The sequence below is a fragment of the Camelus dromedarius genome, chromosome X (genome assembly GCF_036321535.1).
Source record: "Camelus dromedarius isolate mCamDro1 chromosome X, mCamDro1.pat, whole genome shotgun sequence".
NCBI lineage: Eukaryota > Metazoa > Chordata > Mammalia > Artiodactyla > Camelidae > Camelus > Camelus dromedarius.
In genome coordinates this window covers 30,991,715-31,007,455 of record NC_087472.1, presented here as the reverse complement: position 1 = coordinate 31,007,455, position 15,741 = coordinate 30,991,715, and positions in this window count along the sequence as shown.

The window sequence follows — 15,741 nt, the reverse complement described above, 5'->3', positions numbered from 1 at the left end:
CCCACTTGCTCATGGTGTAATTCTGTTTTTCATATTTTTGTGATGGATTTACATCCGTATTTACGTGAGATATTAGTCTGTAGTTTTCTTTTCATGTGATGTCTTTGTATGGTTTTGGTAACAGGATAATACTCATAGAATAAGTGAGGAAGTATTCTCTCCTTTTCTATTTTTTGGAAAAGTCTGTGAAGAAGTAGTATTAATTCTTCTTTAAGTGTTTGGCAGAATTCAACAGTGAAGCCATCTGGAGTTGGACTTTTCCTTCTAGGTAGCTTTTTGTTTACTAATTAATTATCTTTACTTATTTTAAGTATATTCATATTTGCCATTTTGTCTGCAGTCAGTTTTGGTAGTTTGTGTCTTTCTAGGAATTTGTTCATTGCATCTAAGCTATTTAACGTATTGGCATACAATTATTCTTAGTATTCCTTCATAATCCTTTTATTTCTGTACAGTCAGCGTGAATGTACTCTCTTTCATTTCTGACTCTAGTAGTTTGAGTTTTCTTCCTTTTTTTCCTGGGTAATCGATCTATAGGTTTGTCCATTTTGTTGATATTTACAGAGAATCAGCTTATGGTTTTATTGATTTTCTCTCTTATTTTTCTATTCTCTGTTTTATTAGTTTCTGTCTAGTCTTTATTACTTCTTTCCTTCTGTCTTTTTTTTTAACATTTTTAAATTTTGTTTTGGGGGGAGGTAATTACGTTTTTATTTATTTATATTGGAGGTACTGGGGATTGAACCCAGGACCTTGTGCATGCTAGGCACACACTTTACCCCTGAGCTATACCCCCCCTTCTGTTTGTTTTAGGTTTAGTTTGCTCTGTTTTTGAGGTCCTGTGGTAAAAGTTTAGGTTATTGATTTGAGGTCTTTCTTCTTTTTAAATATAGGCATTTACAACAATACATGTCCCTCTAAGCCTTGCTTTAGCTGCATCCAGTAAGTTTTGGTATGTTGTATCTTCATTTTCATTCATCTGAGTATATTTTTAATTTCTCTTTTGATTTCTTCTTTGATCGATTGGTTATTTAGGAGTGTGCTGTTTAATTTCCATGTATTTGTGATTTTACCAAGTTTCTTTCTGTTTTTGTTTTCTACTTTCATTCCACGATAGCAGAAAACATACTTAGTATTACTTCTAATCTTTCAAATTTATCATGGTTTGCTTTACTGCCTAGCATATGGTCTGTTTTGGAGTATGTCATGTTGTTGTTGGATGGAGTATTCTATAGAGGTCTATTAGGTCTAGGTCTGGTTGGTTTATAGTGTTTTTAAAGTCTATTTTCTTTTTGATCTTCTGCTTGGTTGTTCTATCCATTATGAAAAATTGGAAGTCTCCAACTATTGTCATTGAATTGTCTACTTTTCCCTTTATTTTTGTCAATTTTTCTTCCTGTATTTGACGCTCTCTTATAAGATGGATATATGTTTATAACTGTTACATCTTCCTGATGGATTGACCCTTTTTTCATTATAAAATGTCCCTCTTTATCTCTACTAACATTTTTGTTTTAAAGTATTTTGTCTGATATTACTATAACCACTCCAGCTTTCTTGTGGTTGTTGTTGTATGATATATCTTTTTTATCCTTTTACTTTCAATCTGTGTGTATCTTTGAAGTATGTCTCTTATAGATAGCGTATTACTAGATTTTATTTTTTATATCCAGTCTGACAACTCTGCCTTTTATTGGATAGTTTAATCCATTCACATTTCTGTTAATACTGATATAGTTGGATTTACGTCTGCCATTTTACTTTTTGTTTACTCTGTGTCATATCTTTTTTTGTTCCTCTATTTCTCTTTTGCATTAAGTGAATATTTTCTAATTTTGCCTTCTAATTTCATTAATTGTTACTATATTTTTTAGTTATTTCCTTAGTGTTTGCTCTAGCATTTGCCATATACATATTAACTTACCAGAATCAGCTTCAGATTTTAACTAACTTAATGCTAGTGAGACACAGGAAAATTACTCCTATGTAACTCTATTCCTTTTCTCCCTTTTGTGATTTTTATTGTTATATATATTATACCTATACCTCTTACAAACTCAACAATACAATGTTATAATTATTACTTTATGTAAATTTATATATTTTAAACACTCAGAAGAAAGGAAAGCTAGTATATGTTCACAGCTTTTGTTATATTAAGCTTCTAATGTATCATTTCTGAATCTCTTCACTTGTTTCCTCTGGATTCAAGTTACTATTGGCAGTCATTTCTTTAGCCAAAGTAGTGTTTTAATAGTGTCCCACATTTCTCTGAAGCTCTATACATTTTTCTTCAGCCTTTTTTCTCTCTCTTGTTCAAATTGATTAATCTCTATCAGTTTACCTTCAAGTTCACTAGTCTGCCAATTTAAATCTGTTGAATTTTTCATTTCAATTATTGTACTTTTCAATTCCTGAATTTCCATTTGTTCTTTTTTAAAAAAAAAAACTCTTTATTGGCTTCACATTGTCATCATATCTTCCTTTACTTCTTTAATCATGATTTCCTTTAGTTCTGTGATCGCATGTAAAGTGGCTACTTTGAAATCTGTTAGATTTAACATCTGGTCATTCTCACAGGCAGTTTCTGTTGCCTGCTTTTTCCCCTGATATATAGGTCATACTTTCCTGTTTCTTTGCAAGTCTCATAATTATTTGTTGGAAACTGGACATTTTAGATAACAAATTGTAGCATCTCTGGGTATTGGCTCCCCCTCCCCATCTGGGGCTTGTTACTGTTATTTTCATGATTTGCTCAGAGACTAGCTGTAGTATTTTAGATAATTTAGATTATTTTTGATAATCCAGGTAGTCTCTAAACAAATAATGCCTGTGCCCACACACATAAGAGGTGTGAAACCTCTTATGTTGCTCCCCAGTGGGCACAGCTTTAGGTATGCCCACAGTCACAATGGGACGACAGCGGTTTTGGCAGGGTTAAGTCCCTGACCAAACATAGCTGTAAAACACCAGTAATTGCCTGCTAATGTTTTCAACAATGCCCTGAGGCATAAATTGTTCTGCAGACTGAAATTAGTTCTGCTCCCAGGTCTCCTCCTAGCTCTCTTTCCCAGGTTCTCTCTGTAAATGAGCTGACCTACAGTTTAGTCTATATCTCCAATGGATCTATCAGTGTCCTCTCAATTGCTTTTCACCATGAGTGGTATTATCTGACACCACTTTGACACCAAAGACAGTGTGTTTTTGAACACCACCCAGTTCTATGATTCTTCAACACCAACTGGGTATCCTACAGTTCAATTCAATTCTGACACTAACACATCACAGGTTAAAGGCTCAGTCCTATAATAATATCCCCACTTCAGACACCAGCCACAGGTGGGGTGCCCTGGCCACCTACACTTCTGCTCAGCCGACTACAAATTTGGGAGTTCCCATGACCCCCTCCTCAGTTTCAGTAATTTACTAGAACAACTCATAGAACTTAAGAAAATGCTTTAGTTACAAGTACTGGTTTATTTTAAATAATACAACTCAGGAACAGCTAAATGAGGCATAGGGGAGGGTATTGGGGGGAAGAAGTGCAGGGTTTCCATGCCCTCTCTAGGCACACCACTTTTCCAGCACATTCATGTGTTCTCCAACTTGGAAGCTTCCCAAACCCTGTCATTTAGGATAGTTTATGGTAATAATTGATTAAATCATTGGCTGTTGGTGCTTGAACTCAATCTCCAGCCCAATTAGTTCCTAACTGAATAAATGATGTACATGTATTTTTTCCCATTATGTGGGCTGTCTTTTCACTTTCTTAGTGGTATTATTTGATGCACAAGAAATTTTCATCTTGATGACTTCTAATGTATCTTATCTTTTGTCACATATGCTTTTGTTATCTTATCTACGAAAATGCTGTGAAACTCAAAGTCGTGAAGATTTACTCCTATGTTTTCTTCTAAGAGTTTTATAATTGTAGCTCTTGCACTAATACTTATGACCCATGTTGAGCTAATTTTGGTGTATGGTATGATGTAGTGGTCTAAATTCAATCTTTGGCATCTGGATATCCAATTGTTCTATCACTATTAGTTTTAAAACTATTCTTTACCCCTTTGAATTGTCTTGTTACATTTGTCCAAAATCTGTTGACCCTAAATGTGAAGGTTTACTTCTGGACTCTTAATTCTTTTCCATTGATCTATGTATCTATCCTTAAGGTAGTACCATGCTTGATTTCTGTCATTTTGTAGTAAGTTTTGAAATGAAGAAGTATGAGATATCCAGTGTTATTCTTTCTACGATTACTTTGGCTATTCTGGATCCTTTGAGTTAGAAATTGCCTTGTCATTTCCTATATAAAAGCCAGATGGGATTTTGATAGGGATTGCACTCAATCTGTAGATCAGTTAGGAAATATTGCCATTAGAACAGCATTGTTTTTCAATCCATGAACATGGGATTTATTTTTATTTATTTAGATCTTCTTTAATTTTTTCCAAAAACATTTTGTATTTTCAATTTATAAGCCTGGAATTTCTTCTGTTAAACATATCCCTAAAAATGTTTTTGTTTTTGATGTTATAAGTGGAATCATTTTCTACAGTTCACTTTCAGATAGGTAATTTTTATTGTAAAGAAATACAATTGATTTTATATATTGATATTGTATCCTGCTACAGTGTTCCACTCATGTGTTAGTTCTCATAGCTTTTTAATGAATTCCTTAGGATTTGCTATGTACAAGATTATTTTATCTTCAAACAGAGATCTTTCTACTTCTTCTGTTCCTAACTGGATGCCTATTTATTTATTTATTTATTTATTTATTTTTGCCTAATTGCCTTAGCCAGAACTTCTAGTACAACCTCTAGAAAACAGCAATGGAAGACATCCTTGTCTTGTTTCAGTTCTTAGAAGGAAAATTTTGTGTTTCACATCACAGTATGATGTCAGTTGCATGTTTTTGGTAGATTTCCTCTATCAAGTTGAGGAAGTTCCCTTGTATTCCTAGTTTGTTGAATATTTTTATCATGACAAAGTGCTGGATTTTGTCAAATGTTTTTTATGCATCTATTGAGATGATCATGTGGATTTTGGCCTTCATTATATTAAAATGGTGATTTATATTGAAATATTTTTGTGTCTTATACCAAACTTGAATTCCTGGGATAAATTCCACTTTGTCATTGTATACAATCCTTTTTATATATTGTTGGATTCAACTTGCTGGTAATTTGTTGAGGATTTTGCATCTGTATTCATAAAAATTACTGGCCTGTAGTTTTCTTACTGTACCTAGTCTTGTTATGATATCAGAGTGATACTGGTCTCATAGAGTTAATTGGGAAATATTCCCCTTCTATATTGTTTCAGTAATGAAACAAGGAAAGCATTAAACTAAGATGACTCTATGATTCAGTAGCCTATATAAACAAACCAAAACCTAAGCCAGAGTCAATTCCTGTAAATGCCTCAAGGTTAAGAAGAATAACTAATTATAAGCAGCCAACTGGGCTTTCCTAAATAATGCAACCACTTAAGCTATAGCCAATCAGATAATTTGGGGGGGGGGGCTTCACTTCCATGTCTTCTCCATAAAGTCTTTGCTGTAGGTCCTATTGGTAGAGTGCTTCTAATCACTTCCAGTCTGGCACAGCTTAATTCAAATCAATGTTTGATCAGGTAAACTCTTAAAATTTTTAATATGCTTCAATAGATGTTTTAACAGTCTTGGTGTCACAAGTAGGATCCAAAGGAGACCGCTAATGGCCCTAGGGAGCAATGAGTAATGAGCACGAGTAGGCATCTGCTGATCCCAGTGTGCTCACTGCTTTCTTGCTGGGTCTGGAGGTCATGAATAAGTCCCTGTTGGATATCAGAGCTCTACAGCTTTTGCATTATGAGCAGTCTGACTTTACTTGAGTATTTCTTTTTCGAGACCAGGTCTGCAGTTGAACTGGGTCTGACTTAAACTGGACTGGGCCAGTGTGAGGCTTCAGGTAAATAAATTTTAAGATGAAAAGATAGAAAATGGGTTTCTTCAAGTTCAGAGTCTGGGACTCCTCCATGTGAGATTCCAGCTAACTACATGTATAAAAATTACAGGCCCAGAATCGATGTTTGTTTGAACAAATGGTTTAACCTTACCAAAGATAATCTTTAATTACAGTGACCACAGTGAGAAGCTTTTAACCTAGATGAGTTCATTCATTTACAAGGTACCCTAGAGCAAAAAGGATCTTAGCCAAGCACTCAGAAGGGTAGAGAAAATTATTTTTCCTCCCCTATAATTTCTGGTGACCCAGATACTTGCTCTGGAGCCTGAAGATGGGATCCTGGGAAAACTGACAGAAGCCAGTGAAGGATAAGATTTCTTACCAAAGTCAGCTCTCCTGGATCTTGATCTGTAGTGTCTAGTTAGGGAAAAGTAAAATTTCATGATGTTTCTTTCCCAAATTCAGACTTCTGTGAGTATGCTTTTAGAGTACTCATTTGCTATTGATCATTTCCTTCCCAGGAACAACTATTGCTTTTCTGTCTGTCTCCCATTTTATGTACTGAGGACTTGGCATTCTTCCCATTGGGACACACAAGTTGTCATTGCTTGCATGTACAGGCAGCTCTACTGTTATGCTTAGGACCCCAGACAGAAATATGGGTTGCACTCCATTTGTGGCTAGTGTCCTACTGATTGTTGCCAGCTCTCAGGGGAATTGTCCAGGTCTTTCTTCCTTTTGATTATCTTTGCAAGTGGTCCTGGATCATGGGAGAACTGCATCTTTTACACTCTTTGGGAGTGCTGTTTGTGTCCATGGTTAAGCCATAAAAGGCTTATTGATTTTGGTTTGAAGTAACTTGATAGGTATGCACTTGATTGAAAGATATTTGAGAAAATGTTTCTTTAAAAGGAACTCTTTGGTCAGAAGTTTCCCAAATTGGAAGCTAATATTCAGCTTGACAGGAACATTTTTAGGCCTTCTTCCCTAAGCTAAAATGAAACTATAGATGCAGAGGGGAGAAAACAAAACAAAACATCCTAAAGTCTTTATGGATAGACTTACTAAAACATTCCAAAGACACACCGCTGTAAATCTAGAACATAGGAATCTTTTGATTTCCATCTTAATTGGTTATCTTCTCCATGATATAAAGAAGCAAACTGAAGATACTGTAGTTGATTGGGTGGGTCAGCCCCTTGATATCATTCAGGTTTCAATCGAATTCCTTGAGGAATTTAAAACAGTTCTACTTGTCTTATAAATTGAGTCTTTTGAAGAACAGAAATATGGCTCTAGAGGCAATTTAAAGCCCACCTATCCTTTTTTTACCAAATTCTAAACCTTCCCCATTCATCTCAAAAATGCTTACAGATACTATAAAAGATCAGAACATTAAAAAAAAAAAAAAACTCCTTTCTTGGAGAAAACTTACATCCTTTCTTTGTGCATTTGAGAAGTGATTTTTCTACCAGAGTCTTCTCTAGGAATTATGAACCATCTCTTTGAAATGCAAATGTCAGAGAGATAATCTTATCAGAAGGGATTAAAAAAAGCTATTTGGAAACTAGGTGAATGAAAAATGTAAAGTCTTCTCCAAAAATATTAGTAAAAAGCTTAAACCACCAGAGTGGGTAACCTTAACTTATTCCATTGGCCAGAAAAACAATTTGGATCCAACTGTTTTTTTTTATAAACCAGTAAATTTTTCATTATTGTACCTGTCTCATGGCTACAATTTAGAAATGAAAACTGTAAAAATCTTTGCTTTTGTTTGTATGTTTATGTATGTCCTATATGTGTGTTACAGATATGTGATTTTTCAACCTCCAGATGGTGTTGCCAAAATTAATTTTTAAAGAAGTCTATTTAATTGAGTTGTGGAAAAATAAGCTCTTATATAAATTAAATATTCTCTCAGAAATATAGAAACTAACCCAAATGTTTTTCAAGTTCATGTGATCTAGGATAATCTTTGGTAAATAAAAGCTAGTTAAAGTTTGTGGGTTTAATTAAAACAGGCATATCTTCAGAGTTATCAACATTAAATATAAGGCAAACATGCAACTTTTATTCTACACACATTTACTAAAAGTTATGTTATCTCTGTTACACGATTTGTTAGCAAGAGAAATAACGTAAGAAGATGGTTAGCTGTTTATTGTCTCATGAAGTTTTCATGACTAATCTAAACATAATTGTTAAGAGAAGATGAATTATATAGATGTAAGGTAAAAGTTTATATATGAACTTTTCAACAATAATTATGTTTTATGATATGTCTACTTAAAAATAGTTTCAAAAATCTGTTTGGTAATTTGAAACCTTAAAGTTGTACTAATTAATGATGGATATTCACTGAATATCTAGACCATTTTCAAATAAGTATTTTACTGTTACATTAAACTACTGAACATAGGTTTAACTACTTTTGGCTTCTTATTATAACGGAACTGAAGATATTTGGATCAATCAGCAAACGTGTTACGTTATATTGAAAAATTTACTGTGAGAAAGAATATACTTTTGGAAATTATGAAATATATTTATAAATATCCCAATCCATATAATGTTTGTATAACAGGAAGTCCACAATTGCTTATTTCTTAGTTTCACTAGAAATTAAGGTTTCTAAGGGTTAAGAATGCTAATCAATATATGTAATTAAAACTACTAGAAATAATAAGGTTGAAAGGAAACAACAGTGTACAAAACTTAGGTAAGGAAAGTAGGATGTGTGTTTTGGATAAGGAAAGGTATGAAAGACATGTTTTTGTTAAGGGAAAAGAGTAATTTTGTCCTAAAGTAGAATGAGTAGGTGTTCCAGAATGAGAAAGAGGAAAATACAGGGGAAAAAAAAACTGAACGGATAGAAAGTTTGAGGAAAAGGAATCTTGCGAAAGAAATTGTATGTGTGGTCTTAGCTGACTAAGATCAGAATGGATTTGTTTACACATTTTTAAAGAATAAGCCTTAATATCAGAAGCACACTGGTGCAAAATTAGTGTTTGGCTTTCTCTGATAAAAAGAAAAAGTCTTTTGGACTATTGGTCTGCTCTTGATAAAAGATTGTGAAATGTCTTTACCTTTTGGGTAATCTGCCTGGAAAACAAAGATTTTGTCTTACCAGAATAGTTTTTTGTGCCTCACGTTGTCTTTTTCAGCTCTTTGATTACATGGGAGAATTGAGTCTTCTCAATATGAAAAGAGCTACATTTTACTCACAATTTTGTATTTGCATTAAAAATCTTTTATTGTCACTTTGGTTAAATAGGTAAGTAAGTATTGCTTCATAGTGATCTGTGATACTGTTTAATCAAATGTTCAAACTTTTTGACATTCTTGACAACTTTCCTAAATCAAAATCTAAATGGAGTCTTTTTTACCTCAAACTATTTTTGAGATTTTCCAGAGGGTCCTTGGAAAATCTCAAAAGATTTGTCTCTCACCTTATAAAAGACAGATGTTAAAACAATTAGTTTCCAGAAATTGACACAACATTGTAAACTGACTATTCCTCAATAAAAAAAAATAGGTATATTTGGTTTGTTAAATTACATGGGAAGCATTGTCAAATAAGAAAGAATAAGCCTTCTTAGGCTATACATGGATATATGTTAAATATAGGTTTCCTAGAATTGCTTGAAGTTCACAGAAATTTGTCAATACCCTTATTGTCCAATTATTAATTATCATATGCCACAGAAATAACTAAATTTCCTTTTCAAATGAAGTCTCATCAGATCTTTAACCATGGCCATTTTAAAAATTATGTTTTCATTTATAGACAGTCATTATTTTACTCTGGTGCTTTTGCAGAATTACTTCATCTTCAGAGAGATTCAGGAAAGGGCACTGACAAGTATTCTACAATACATTTTTCTGATAACTAAGTTTGTAACACTGAACTGGGTAAGCATCTCCAGGACACTAATGGAAAAATTGGATTCAAGCAGGATAAGAGTTAACATGGGTTTAAATGAACTGATGAGGACGACTATAATTTTTATGACTTTTTGTTTAAAACAGTACTGGTTCTTTAATGTTTTATTTTCCATATTTAAAGAAATATTATCCTCTTACCTTTTAAGCTATCTGTAACTTACAGTAACTTGGTAAATTTTACCTTTGTAAACAGGATTAAAATACATATCTTTTTCTCCCTATCTGATCCCTCAGAATTTGGAAACTTTTAGTGAATTTTTTAATTTTTATGACAATAAAGTTATTTGAATACATCCAATAAAAATCTTCTCCTTATAACAGGACACAATTCAAAATACTGGTTATGTTACCAAGGCTTTGACTGGAATGTCATATTTGAGAATGATGTGCTCAATCAAATATGACCAGATAGCTTAGGGAACTAACGTTGACTTCAGGGAGCCAATAAAGCCCTTTGGAAAACCATGTGGTATCTTGCTTACAGGGTTCCCAGCCATAAGAGATGAGTAAAGGTCACTTCCTGGAAGCGCCAGTTACGCCAGGATATTTTAGGGACCTCAGGAAAAGAGGAATTCCCCCAGGTATTTCAGGTAACATCTGGCAAGTTCTTGGCTTAGCTTTCTAGTCTTGAGAGGCTTTTTAAAATCCAATCTGAGATTCCTTATGAAAAGTTCTAGCAAAGAAGACTTAAAAATATCACTGTTCTTACTGTGCTTATGTAAATAGGCTAAGTTTACTAAGACTACACTTATTTTGCAAGCAAATTAATCTTACTGTGATTATCTTTGCTAGAAATAGAAGTGATTGTAGAGATAAAAACTTATGTTTCATTAGAAAACTATAATACACTTACAGATATTAGATTCTTGTCCTGTTTTTAAATTATTTTTTGAGGCTTTGTTGTCTATCTGTAAAGTGGACTGAATCCTGAATTTTTGTAGTTTCCCTAAATATCTGGTTACAGTTTTCCAAATGAACATTTCAAACTTCCTCCCACCTTTCTGACTTGGAATCACTAAGAACAAAGTGCCCTTGATTCTTGTTGAAAGGGATCATACTAGGTCCTCCTTACTACCCAGATGGCACCAAACTTCAGGGCCTTGAAACTTGGGTCCATATATCCCAGTTAAAAAGAATTCCTCCAGACTCTTGGAACTGCACACCAACTGGAGATCTGAAATTAAAATTAATTAGGGAAGTTCCTCCCCAGAAGCAGATGACATCTTGAGGTAGATAGATCTCCCAAGATCACAGATCAAGACTTTCATCTTTAATATGAAAACTTTATTCCATTTGCCTTTTTGCTATTTGCTTTTTCTCTATGTTAATTCATGGGAAGATGATGCTCCTTAACTCTGGCAACTATTGCTAAATCTAACAATAAGGCCATAGCTGCACAATAAAAGTCCCTAGGCTTTCTTGCTATGGTGATTTTAGATAGTAGAATTCCTTTACAGTACTTTGGCTAAACAAGGAGGAATTTGTGCCATAGAAAAATACATTGTATTGTACCTGGGTTGACACCTCTGATACTGTGCAAATAAAAGGAATTAACAAATAAGCCACTTGGCTAGAACAGGTAGATGCCTCTTCAGGTACATTCTTTAACTTACTAGGTATCAACTGGTTTGGTTCATGAGGGTCCTGGCTAAGCAGCATACTTCGGTCTCTTGGTATTATCCTCCTGATAGTCATCATTACAGTCTCTCTGATGTTCTGTGTTCTCTCAGGGATCTTAAATACACGTTCACAGCCATCAGCAGTGCAGCAGGTGGTCTCACTCTTGGAGAAACAAACAAAATGAACAGCAAAAACAATTCTTCCACAATCCTGACATCATAACCTATGAGTTTCACAACAAATTTCACAAAACAAGAACATTTTAAACCTAGTAGTGACTGAGAGTGATGCTAATACCAAAAGGGAGAAATTATTAAAGTAATCAAACAAGGAGACCCTTAGATTGAAGTTACTCTAATGATTTGGTAGACTGAGTAAGCAAACTGACATCTAAACCAGAGTCAATTCCTGTAAATGTCTCAAGGTTAAGAAGAACAATCAATCACAAACAGCCAATTAGGCTTCCCAAAGAGTTGCTTAAGATATAACCAATTAAATAATTTCCTTGCCTTGCTGTCATATCACTATAAAAACCTTGCCCCTAGCTCCTGTCTATAGAATGCTCCAAACCTCTTCCAGTTTGGCACTATCCAATTTGAATTGATGTTTGTTCAAATAAACTCTTGAAATTTATCTTTTAACAATATTTTGGAAGATCTGTAAAGTGCTGGCATTTATTCTCCTCTAAACATTAGTAGATGTAAAGAAAAATCATGCTACTATATGTCTCCTCTACTCTCGATACTCTATTACAAATTACTTTACTTCTGATCCCAGATGTGTAGGTTTTCCACACATCAAGCAGGTCTACCACACTAGCTGGATGTCCTGTGTTTACTAGGAGATAACATCAGATCCCACAGCTAGAATGTTAAGTCCTACAATACTGCCCCCATCCCCACTTCAGATGCCAGTCACAAGTTCAGGTTACCTGTACCAACTGGCTATAGATTGGAGGTTCTCATCTTCCCCTCCTCAAGTTCAATAGTTTGCTAGGGCAGCTAACAGAACTCAGGAAAATATTTTACTTACTAGATTAACAGTTTATTATAAAAGAATATAACTCAGGAACAGCCAAATGGAAGAGATGTATAGGGCAAAGTATGTGAGAGGGAGTGTGGAGCTTCCATGCCTTCTCCAGGAGAGCCACTCTCCCAGCACCTTCAAGTATTTACCAACTGGGAAGCTCCCTGAACTCCATAGTTCAGGGATTTTTATGGAAATTTCATTACATAAGCATGATTGATTAAGTCATTGGCTGTTGGCAATTAACTCAACCTCCAGACCCTCTCCTCCCCTGAAGTGAGGTGAGGGGAGGCAGGGAGGAACTGAAAGTTCCACTGCTCAAATTATGGTTGGTTCCCCTGGCAATCAGCCCCCATCTTTAAGTTATATAGGGGCTTTCTAGAGGTCACCTCATTGATATAAAGCCTGATGTGGTTGAAAAGGGCTTGTTATGAATAACAAGACACTTTTATTGCTCTCATCACTTAGGAAATTCCAAGGGTTTTAGGAGCTCTGTACTAGGAATAGGACAAAATCCAAATATATATTTCTTATTATAAATCACAATATCATAGTAAAATTCACAAGTGCAGCCCTCTGGTCCTGAGATTTTCTTTGCAGAAAGTTTTTGTTTGTTTGTTTTTAATAACTAAATCCATCTCTTTACTTGTTATAGGTCTATTCAGACTTTGTATTTCTTCTCGACCCAGTTTTGGTAATTTGTATCTTTCTAGGAATGTCTATTTCATCTAGGTTATCCAATACATTATCATAAAATTGTCTGTAGTATTGACTTACAGTCCTTTTTATTTGTGTCAAGTTGGTAGCAATGTCCCCTCTTTCATTCCTGATTTTAGCAATGTGAATCTTCTCACTTTTTTCTCTTCCTTGGTCAGTGTGGTTAATGATGTGTTGTTTTTGTTATTCTTTTCAAAGAAACAAATTTTGATCTCATTGATTTTCTCAATTATTTTTGTGTTCTCCATCTCATTAATTTCTGCTCTAATCTTTATTATTTCCTTTCTTCTACTTGGTTTGTGTTTAGCTTGGTATTCTTTTCATGGTTTCTTAAGGTGGAAGATTAGGTTATTGAGATCTTTATTCTTTTTAAAATATGGGTATTTATAGCTACAATTTTTCCTTTAAGCTCTGCTTTAGCTGCATCCCGTAAGTTTTGGTATGTACTGTTTTTGTTTTCTTTAATCTCAAATTATTGTGTAATTTTCCTTTTGTTTTCTTTTTTTGACCCATTGATTATTTAGGAGTGTATTTTTAATTTCCAATATATTTATTAATTCCCAAAGTGTCCTCATGTTACGTATTTCTAATTTCATGCCATTTTGGTTGTAGAACATGTTTTGTTTGATTTAAATCCTTTTAATATTTTGAGACTTATTTTATGGCTTAATTTAATTACTGAAAAAAGTAGAACAAATTAAACCAAAGCAAACAGAGGAAGGAAATAATAAAGATTAGAGTGGAAATAAATGTAATAGAGTACAGGAATACAATAGAGACCATCAATGAAATGGAAATAGGTTCTTTAAAAAGATCAACTAAATTTCATACTCTCACTAAGAAAAAGCAAGAAGACTTTCATTACTAAAATTAGGAATAAAAGTGGGGACATCACTACTGCCCTTACAGAAATGAAAAGGATTTTAAGAAATGCTGTGAATAATTACATATTAACAAATTAGATAACCTAGAAGGAGTGGACATTTTCTAAGAAAGGTATATATACTGAAACTGATTCAGGAAGAATTATAAAATCTGAGTAGTCCTGTATCAAGTAGAGATTGAATTAGTAATCAAAAAACCTCACAAAGAAAAGCCCAGGCCCAGTCAGCTTCACTGGTTTATTCTACCAATCTTTTAAAGAAAAATTAATAACAAACATTTTATATTCTTACAAAAATAGAAGAGAGGCCGCTTCTCAATACATTGTCTGATGTTAGCATTACCCTGATACCAAACCAGATAAAAATATCACACACACACACAAAACTTGATGGATATAGACACAAAATTCCTCTATAAAATACTAGCAGAATAATTCAGCATCATATATAAAGGATGCCCTAACCAAGTGTAATTTCACCCCACGAATGCAAGGCTAGTTTGACATCTGACTACCAATCAACATGAAATGCCATATTAATACAATAAAGGGAAAATCATCTCACTAGGCAAAGAAAAAGGATTTGACAAAATGAGAACTTCCTCAACCTGATAAAGATATACTGAAATGTAACTATTACACTGTATTTCATGGTCAAAGATTTCACTTGCTTAAACTATGCAACTACAATCTATTCTAGTTTTTCTTATTTCTAAATGAAGTTTTTATAATTTTGGGTTTTACATTTTGATTTGTGAACCATTTTTAATTCATGTTTTGTATATGATGTGAGATAAGGGTATTTTTTTGTATATGAATGTCTGCTGTAGACTGAATGTTTGTGTAACCCCAAAATTCATCCAATGGGATGGTATTTGGAAGTGGGGCCTTTGGGAGGCAACTAGGTCTTGCAGGTGGAACCCTCATGAATGGGATTAGTTCCATTATAAAAGAAACCCCAGGGAGAGCTCCCTTGCCCCTTCTGCCATGTGAAGACACCTGTTTATGAACCAGGAATTGAACCCTCACCAGACACCAAATCTGCCAGCATCTTGATCATGGACTTTCCAGAATCCAGGACTGTGTGAAATCCCAGTCTGTGGTAATTTTCGTAATATCAGCTGAAAGTGATCAAGACAACATCCAATTGTTCCAGCATCATTTACTGAAAAATCTTTCTTTCTCTCCTGAATTCCTTTGGGACTTTTTTAAAAAATGAACTGACCATATATATATGGGTCTACTTTTGGACTGTTTTATTCCATTGATCTATGTGTCTATCTTTATGCCAAAACTATACAGTCTTGATTACTATAGCTTTATAGTCAGATCTAAAATCAGACAGTGAGTTTGTTCCTCCAACTTGTTCTTCATTTTCAAAATATTTTGGCTATACTATGTCCTTTGCTTTTTCATATAACTTTTAGAATCGCAGTTTGCTGAGATTTTTATTGAGACAGCATTGACTTTATAGATCAGTTTTGGAGAGAATTACCATATTAACACTGTTGAGTCTTCTAATCCATGAACATCTCTTCTAACTCAGGGCTCCTGATTCAATCATACTTTATTAAGTATATGTGTCAAGTACAGTGT